The sequence below is a fragment of the Mustelus asterias genome, unplaced genomic scaffold (assembly GCF_964213995.1).
Source record: "Mustelus asterias unplaced genomic scaffold, sMusAst1.hap1.1 HAP1_SCAFFOLD_3012, whole genome shotgun sequence".
In the NCBI taxonomy this organism is placed as follows: domain Eukaryota; kingdom Metazoa; phylum Chordata; class Chondrichthyes; order Carcharhiniformes; family Triakidae; genus Mustelus; species Mustelus asterias.
Genome location: NW_027592957.1, coordinates 22,501 through 31,241, shown reverse-complemented (window position 1 = coordinate 31,241; position 8,741 = coordinate 22,501). Strand labels below are relative to the sequence as shown.

The 8,741-nt window shown below is 53.9% G+C and overlaps 1 protein-coding gene across 1 annotated transcript in view; it reads left to right on the top strand.

Annotated features, from left to right (window-relative positions):
• Positions 1-5,047: 5,047 nt before the first annotated feature.
• Positions 5,048-8,741, top strand: part of LOC144490203 (multiple epidermal growth factor-like domains protein 11) — a gene marked incomplete at its 3' end in the record, with an annotated part of 16,891 nt that continues 13,197 nt past the window's right edge. Inside the window, exon 1 of the mRNA XM_078207999.1 lies at positions 5,048-5,156. The remainder of the gene's footprint in view (positions 5,157-8,741) is intronic.

Genomic DNA, 8,741 nt, shown 5'->3' with positions numbered 1-8,741 from the left:
CACACAGGGACTGAATGATGTCCAATAACAATCGTGGAACTCCCTCCCTAACAGCACTGTGGGTGTACCTACCCCACACGGGCACTGCGGTGGTTTCAAGATGGCGGCTCACCCAGCACCTCCTCAAGGGGTGATTAGGGATGGAGAATGAATGCTGGGGTGTAGCCAGCGAGGTCCACATTCCAGTGAATGAATAAGATAGATTCATGCATCGCACTCTCGTGCCGTCTGAGTGTAAATGTTCCCACTTCATTGCTGATGCGTTGCGTCTTGTAACCAATCACAATCATTCGGATGGTCGATCCATGTCAATCAGAATGCCCCGAACCCCAAGCAGTTCTAACCACTTAAATTGCCAGACGTATGGCTCTCCCATCCCGGGAACTGGGAATCTCCTTCCTGCCACTCCACGGATCCACCTCCAATCCCCTACCAACCACCAGATCACCAACAACCTGTCCTGGTCCCCCCACGCCGACACTATAGTTAAGAAAGCCCCACCAACGCCTCTACTTTCCCAGAAGACTAAGGAAATTTGGCATGTCAGCTATAACTGTCACCAACTTTTACAGGTGCCCCATAGAAAGCATTCTTTCTGGGTGTATCACAGCTTGGTATGGGCTCCTGCTCTGCCCAAGACCGCAAGGAACTACAAAGGGTCGTGAATGTAGCCCAGTCCCATCGCGCAAACCAGCCTCCCATCCATTGACTCTGTCTACACTTCCCGCTGCCTCGGGGAAAAGCAGCCGGCATAATCAAGGACCCCCCACGCACCCCGGACATTCTCTCTTCCACCTTCTTCCACAGGGAAAAAGATACAGAAGCCACGTACCAAAGTGTCACAAGTAGCCTTACATTAACACTGCAATGAAGTTACTGTGAAAATCTCCTGGTCGCCACACTCCAGCGCCTGTTCGGGTTACACTGAGGAAGAATTTAGCACGGCCAATGCACCCTAACCAGCACGTCTTTGGACTGTGGGGGAGGAAACCGGAGCACCCGGAGGAAACCCACGCAGACACGGGGAGAACGTGCAAACTCCGAGCCGGGAATCGAACCCGGGTCCCTGGCGCTGTGAGGCAGCAGCGCTAACTGCAGTGCCGCCCAACTCAAGAACAGCTTCTTCCCTGCTGCTGCCATCAGATTTTTGAATGGACCTACCTCGCATTAAGTTGATCTTTCTCTACACCCTAGCTGTGACTGTAACACTACATTCTGCACCCTCTCCTTTCCTTCTCTATGAACGGTATGCTTTGTCTGTACAGCGCGCAAGAAACAATACTTTTCACTGTATCCCAATACATGTGACAATAATAAATCAAATCTAATCCCCAAAGAATTCCAAACCATCCTGAGCATCTCGGAACACTGATTTTGATTTGATTTATTATTGTCACATGTATTGGGATACAGTGAAAAGTATTGTTTCTTGCGCGCTATACAGACAAAGCATACCGTTCATAGAGAAGGAAAGGAGAGGGTGCAGAATGTAGTGTTACAGTCACAGCTAGGGTGTAGAGAAAGATCAACTTAATGCGAGGTAGGTCCATTCAAAAGTCTGACGGCAGCAGGGAAGAAGCTGTTCTTGAGTCAGTTGGTACGTGACCTCAGACTTTTTCCTGACGGAAGAAGGTTGAAGAGAGAATGTCCGGGGTGCGTGGGGGGGTTCTTGATTATGCTGGCTGCTTTTCCCGAGGCAGCGGGAAGTGTAGACAGAGTCAATGGATGGGAGGCTGGTTTGCGTGATGGATTGGGCTACATTCACGACCCTTTGTAGTTCCTTGCGGTCTTGGGCAGAGCAGGAGCCCATACCAAGCTGTGATACAACCAGAAAGAATGCTTTCTATGGGGCATCTGTAAAAGTTGGTGAGAGTCGTAGCGGACATGCCAAATTTCCTTAGTCTTCTGAGAAAGTAGAGGCGTTGGTGGGGCTTTCTTAACTATAGTGTCGGCGTGGGGGGGACCAGGACAGGTTGTTGGTGATCTGGACACCAAGAAACTGGCTGCATTAGTCTAGCACCTTACCCCTCCTCAGTATGACGGTGAGGCCTATTGTTGGTAAGCGATCCTTCTGGTTTCGCCGAGACATTCTAACACCGGGTTCTGCCGGGCATTCCATAACATTCCAAATGATTGCTCCCAGGAATCTCCAGAGGATTGAGGAATGTCCCTGGCTGACTCCCAGATTCGTCTCTGACATATTTTTGCAGTGATATCTCCCTCCGAGGCTGTGTTCTCTCTAAAAAATTCATTTACGGGAATGTAGGCCTCGCTGGCGAGGCCCCAGCATTCATCCCCCATCCCCAATCACCCCCTTGAGAAGGTGGTGGGTGAGCCGCCATCTTGAACCCGCTGCAGTCCCCGTGTGTGGGGTAGGTACACCCACAGTGCTGTTAGGGAGGGAGTTCCAGGATTGTTATTGGACATCAGTCAGTCCCCGTGTGTGGGGTAGGTACATCCACAGTGCTGTTAGGGAGGGAGTTCCGGGATTGTTATTGGACATCAGTCAGTCCCCGTGTGTGGGGTAGGTACACCCACAGTGCTGTTAGGGAGGGAGTTCCGGGATTTTGACCCCAGCCACAGTGAAGGAGCGGCTGATATATTTCCAAGTCGGGATGGTGAGTGGCTCGGAGGGGGAACTTGCAGGTGGGGGTGTTCCCCATGTGTCTGCTGCCCCCCCCTGTCCTTCTAGATGGTAGAAGTGGCGGGTTTGGAAGGTGCTGTTGAAGGCGAGTCGCTGCGGTGCATCTTGTAGATGGTACACACGGCTGTCACTGTGTGTCGGTGGTGGAGGGAGTGAGTGTTTGTGGTTAGCGTGTCGATTGAGCGGGGCTGCTTTGTCCTGGATGGTGTCGAGCTTCTTGAGTGTTGTTGGAGCCGCACTCATCCAGGCAAGTGGAGATTGTTGTTGGAGCCGCACTCATCCAGGCAAGTGGAGATTGTTGTTGGAGCCGCACTCATCCAGGCAAGCGGAGATTGTTGTTGGAGCCACACTCATCCAGGCAAGTGGAGAGTGTTCCATCACACTCCTGACTTGTGCCTTGTAGATGGTGGACAGGCTTTGGGGGAATCAGGAGGTGAGTTACTCTCCGCAGGATTCCCAGCCTCTGACCTGCTCTGGGAGCCACAGTATTTATATGGCTGGATCCAGTTCAGTTTCTGGTCAATGGTGACCCTCAGGATGTTGATAGTGGGGGAAACACAGTAAGAAGTCTAACAACACCAGGTTAAAGTACAACAGGTTATTGTTGGACTTGTTGGACCTGTTGGACTTTAACCTGGTGTTGTTAGACTTCTAACTGTGTTTACCCCAGTCCAACGCCGGCAACTCCACATCAATAGTGGGGGATTCAGTGATGGTTAATGGTAACACCCAGGGTGTTGATAGTGGGAGGGATCCAGTGATGGTAAGGCCATTGATTGTCAAAGGGCGATGGTTAGATTCTCTCTTGTTGGAGATGGGCATTGCGTGGTACTTGTGTGGCGCGAATGTTACTCACCGCTTGTCAGCCCCGACCCTGGATATTGTCCAGGTTTGGATCCGGACTGCTTCAGTATCTGAGGAGCCGCGAATGGCGCTGAACATTGTGCAATCATCGGCGAACATCCTGACCTCTGACCTTATGACGGAGGGAAGGTGTGACTCAGTAGGAATTGTGGGTAAAACCTACACTCCCGCCAACTTTCATACACATGGAGGCCACTCTGGCCATCGCACCCATGCTAGCCCTTAGAGAGTTCATCCCACTCGCCCTACCTTGTCCGGCTGTTACACCAAGGGGTTAATCTCCGACTCCAACCTCCTGCGTTTGGATAGTGACCCCAACATCGAGAAACAGCCTCCAGACACATCACAGCGCCTCAACAGGCCGAGAGACACCGAGGGATATCAGAGGCAGGCGGCCAAAAACTCCGACTCAGAGGTCGGCTTGAAGGAGAGGGTTAATGGAAGAGAGAGAGAGACAGAGAGAGAGAGAGACAGAGAGAGAGAGACAGAGAGAGAGAGAGACAGAGAGAGAGAGAGACAGAGAGACAGAGAGAGACAGAGAGAGAGAGACAGACAAACAGAGAGACAGAGAGAGACAGAGAGAGAGACAGAGAGAGAGACAGAGAGAGAGAGAGACAGAGAGAGAGACAGAGAGAGAGAGAGACAGAGAGAGAGCCAGAGAGAGAGAGAGAGACAGAGAGAGAGAGACAGACAAACAGAGAGAACAGAGAGGCAGAGAGAGAAAAATGGAGAGAGAGAGAAACAGAGATAGGGAGAGAAACAGAGGGAGAAAGACAGAGAGGGAGAGAGACAGAGAGGGAGAGAGACAGACAGAGAGACAGAGAGAGAGAGACAGAGAGAGAGAGAGACAGAGAGAGAGACAGAGAGAGAGAGACAAACAGAGACAGAGAGAGAAAGACGGAGAGAGAGACAGAGAAACAGAGATAGGGAGAGAAACAGAGGGAGAAAGACAGAGAGGGAGAGAGACAGACAGAGAGAGAGACACACAGAGAGACAGAGAGAGAGAGAGACAGAGAGGGAGAGACAGAGAGAGAGACTGGGACAGAGAGAGAGACACAGAGACAGATAGAAAGAGAGAGAGAGAGCCAGAGAGAGAGAGAGAGACAGAGAGAGGTGAAGAGCTTTAGGGAGGGAATTCCAGAGCTTGGGGCCCACCAGGCAGCTGAAGGCACGGCTGCCAATGGCAGAGCGATGGGAATGGGGGGTGAATCAGCGGGGGGGCGGGCGGGTTGCATGGCCTCTGGCTTAGGCCCCAACGTAGGCCCCAAACACGCAGTGATATGGGGAGAGAGTGAGGAGGGGGAGTGGGACTGCCTGTTTTAATCTACACTGAGCTAGCACGGAGAGCAGGGAGGGGCTGAATGGCCTGGTTCCGTGCGGGAGTGAGGGTATAATTGAAGAATTGGTGAGGTGACGAGGATGATAGGAGTGTGCGGAGCTCTCACTATGATTTAGAGAGGCACTCACACTGGCACAGGAAGGGAAGCTTCCTATCTTATCTGTACACCAACAGTCAGTAGTGACTGTTATTCCATTCTGGGAAAAGGCAGCATCCTGCATCCCGCCGATTCCCCACTCCCGGCATTCCCTACACATCCCAAACTGCCACCGATAGAACAACGGGAGTATCTGGGAGAACCGTCCAGAGGTGAGTGAAACTTTGCGGAGACGATTCCCCCCTCTCTGTGCAGAATAAACCACACTGCCCTCCCCAATCCATCAACCCAACTCCCCTCCCCAATCCATCAACCCAAACTCCCCTCCCCAATCCATCAACCCAAACTCCCCTCCCCAATCCATCAACCCAAACTCCCCTCCCCAATCCATCAACCCAACTCCCTTCCCCAATCCATCAACCCAAACTCCCCTCCCCAATCCATCAACCCAACTCCCCTCCCCAATCCATCAACCCAAACTCCCCTCCCCAATCCATCAACCCAAACTCCCCTCCCCAATCCATCAACCCAAACTCCCCTCCCCAATCCATCAACCCAAACTTGAGTTTAAGAGCCGTGGGGTTATGCTGCAACTGTACAGGACCTTGGTGAGACCACATTTGGAATATTGTGTGCAATTCTGGTCACCTCACTATAAGAAGGATGTGGAGACACTGGAAAGAGTGCAAAGGAGATTTACCAGGATGCTGCCTGGTTTGGAGGGTAGGTCTTATGAGGAAAGGTTGAGGGAACTTGGGCTTTTCTCTTTGGAGCGGAGGAGGTTGAGAGGAGACTTGATAGAGGTTTATAAGATGATGAGGGGGATAGATAGAGTGAACGTTCAAAGACTATTTCCTCGGGTGAATGGAGCGGTAACGAGGGGGCATAAATATAGGGTTCATGGTGGGAGATATAGGAAGGATGTCCGAGGTAGGTTTTTTACTCAGAGAGTGGTTGGGGTGTGGAATGGACTGCCTGCAGTGATAGTGGAGTCAGAAACTTTAGGAACATTTAAGAAGCTATTGGATAGGCACATGGAGTACTTCGGGATGATAGGGAGGAAATAGCTTGATCCGGGTTTCAGACAAAGCTCGGCACAACAACGTGGGCCGAAGGGCCTGTTCTGTGCTGTACTGTTCTATGTACCATGTTCTAACTCCCCTCCCCAATCCATCAACCCAAGCTCCCCTCCCCAATTCACTCAGACCCTGTCTCTGTAATCTCCTCCAGCCCCGACACCCCTTCCCTATCTCTGTAACCTCCTCCAGCCCCTACGCCCCCTCCCTATCTCTGTAACCTCATCCAGCCCCTACACCCATCCCTATCTCTGTAACCCCCTCCAACCCCCTACACCCCTTCCCTATCTCTGTAACCCCCTCCAGCCCCTACACCCCCCCCTCTACGTCTGTAACCTCCTCCAGTCCCCTACACCCCCTCCCTATCTCTGTAACCTCCTCCAGCTCCTACATCCCCTCCCTATCTCTATAACCTCCTCCAGCCCCTACAACCCCTCCCTATCTCTGTAACCTCCTCCAGCTCCTACATCCCCTTCCTATCTCTGTAACCTCCTCCGGCCCCCTACACCCTTTCCCTCTCTCTGTAACCCCCTCTAGCCTCCTACACCCCCTCCCTATCTCTGTAACCCCCTCCAGCCCCTACACCCCATCGCTATCTCTGTAAACTCCTCCAGCCCCTACACCCCCTCCCTATCTCTGTAACCTCCTCCAGCCCCTACACCCCCTCCCTATCTCTGTAACCTCCTCCAGCCCCAACACCTCCTCCCTATCTCTGTAACCTCCTCCAGCTCCTACACCCCCTCCCTATCTCTGTAACCTCCTCCAGCCCCTCACCCCCTCCCTACCTCTGTAACCTCCTTCAGCCCCCTACACCCCCTCCCTATCTCCGTAACCTCCTCCAGCCCCCTACACCCCCTCCCTATCTCCGTAACCTCCTCCAGCCCCCTACACCCCCTCCCTATCTCCGTAACCTCCTCCAGCCCCCCACACCCCCTCCCTATCTCTGTAACCTCCTCCAGCCCCTACACCCCTCCCTATCTCTGTAACCTCCTCCAGCCCCTACACCCCCACCCTATCACTGTAACCTCCTCCAGCCCCCCACACCCCCTCCCTATCTCTGTAACCTCCTCCAGCCCCTACACCCCCACCCTATCACTGTAACCTCCTCCAGCCCCTACACCCCCTCCCTATCTCTGTAACCTCCTGCAGCCCCTACACCCCCTCCCTATCTCCGTAACCTCCTCCAGCCCCTACACCCCCTCCCTATCTCTGTAACCTCCTCCAGCCCCTACACCCCTCCCTATCTCTGTAACCTCCTCCAGCCCCTACACCCCCACCCTATCACTGTAACCTCCTCCAGCCCCTACACCCCTTCCCTATCTTTGTAACCTCCTCCAGCCCCTACACCTCCTTCCCTATCTCTGTAACCTCCTCCAGCCCCTACACCTCTTCCCTATCTTTGTAACCTCCTCCAGCCCCTACACCCCACTCCCTACCTCTGTAACCTTCTCAAGCCCCTAAACCCCCTTCACTATCTCTGTAACCCCTCCAGCCCCTACACCCCTCCCAATCTCTGTAACCCCCTCCAGCCCCTACACCCCCTCCCTATCTCTGTAACCCCCTCCAGCCCCTACACCCCCTCCCTATCTTTGTAACCTCCTCCAGCCCCTACACCCCCTCCCTATCTCTGTAACCTCCTCCAGCCCCTACACCCCCTCCCTATCTCTGTAACCTCCTCCAGCCCCAACACCCCTCCCTATCTCTGTAACCTCCTCCAGCCCCTACACCCCCACCCTATCACTGTAACCTCCTCCAGCCCCTACACTCCCTCCCTATCTCTGTAACCTCCTCCAGCCCCTACACCCCTTCCCTATCTTTGTAACCTCCTCCAGCCCCTACACCTCCTTCCCTATCTCTGTAACCTCCTCCAGCCCCTACACCCCTTCCCTATCTTTGTAACCTCCTCCAGCCCCTACACCTCCCTCCCTATCTCTGTAACCTCCTCCAGCCCCTACACCTCTTCCCTATCTTTGTAACCTCCTCCAGCCCCTACACCCCACTCCCTATCTCTGTAACCTCCTCAAGCCCCTAAACCCCCTTCACTATCTCTGTAACCCCTCCAGCCCCTACACCCCTCCCAATCTCTGTAACCCCCTCCAGCCCCTACACCCCCTCCCTATCTTTGTAACCTCCTCCAGCCCCTACACCCCCTCCCTATCTCTGTAACCTCCTCCAGCCCCTACACCCCCTCCCTATCTCTGTAACCTCCTCCAGCCCCTACACCCCTTCCCTATCTTTGTAACCTCCCCCAGCCCCTACACCCCACTCCCTATCTCTGTAACCTCCTCAAGCCCCTAAACCCCCTTCACTATCTCTGTAACCCCTCCAGCCCCTACACCCCTCCCAATCTCTGTAACCCCCTCCAGCCCCTACACCCCCTCCCTATCTCTGTAACCTCCTCCAGCCCCTACACCCCTTCCCTATCTTTGTAACCTCCCCCAGCCCCTACACCCCACTCCCTATCTCTGTAACCTCCTCCAGCCCCTACACCCCCTTCCTATCTCTGTAACCTCCTCCTGCCCCTACACCCCCTCCCTATCTCTGTAACCTCCTCCAGCCCCTACACCCCCTTCCTATCTCTGTAACCTCCTCCGGCCCCTACAACCCCTCCCTATCTCTGTAACCTCCTCCAGCTCCTACATCCCCTTCCTATCTCTGTAACCTCCTCCGGCCCCCTACACCCTTTCCCTCTCTCTGTAACCCCCTCTAGCCTCCTACACC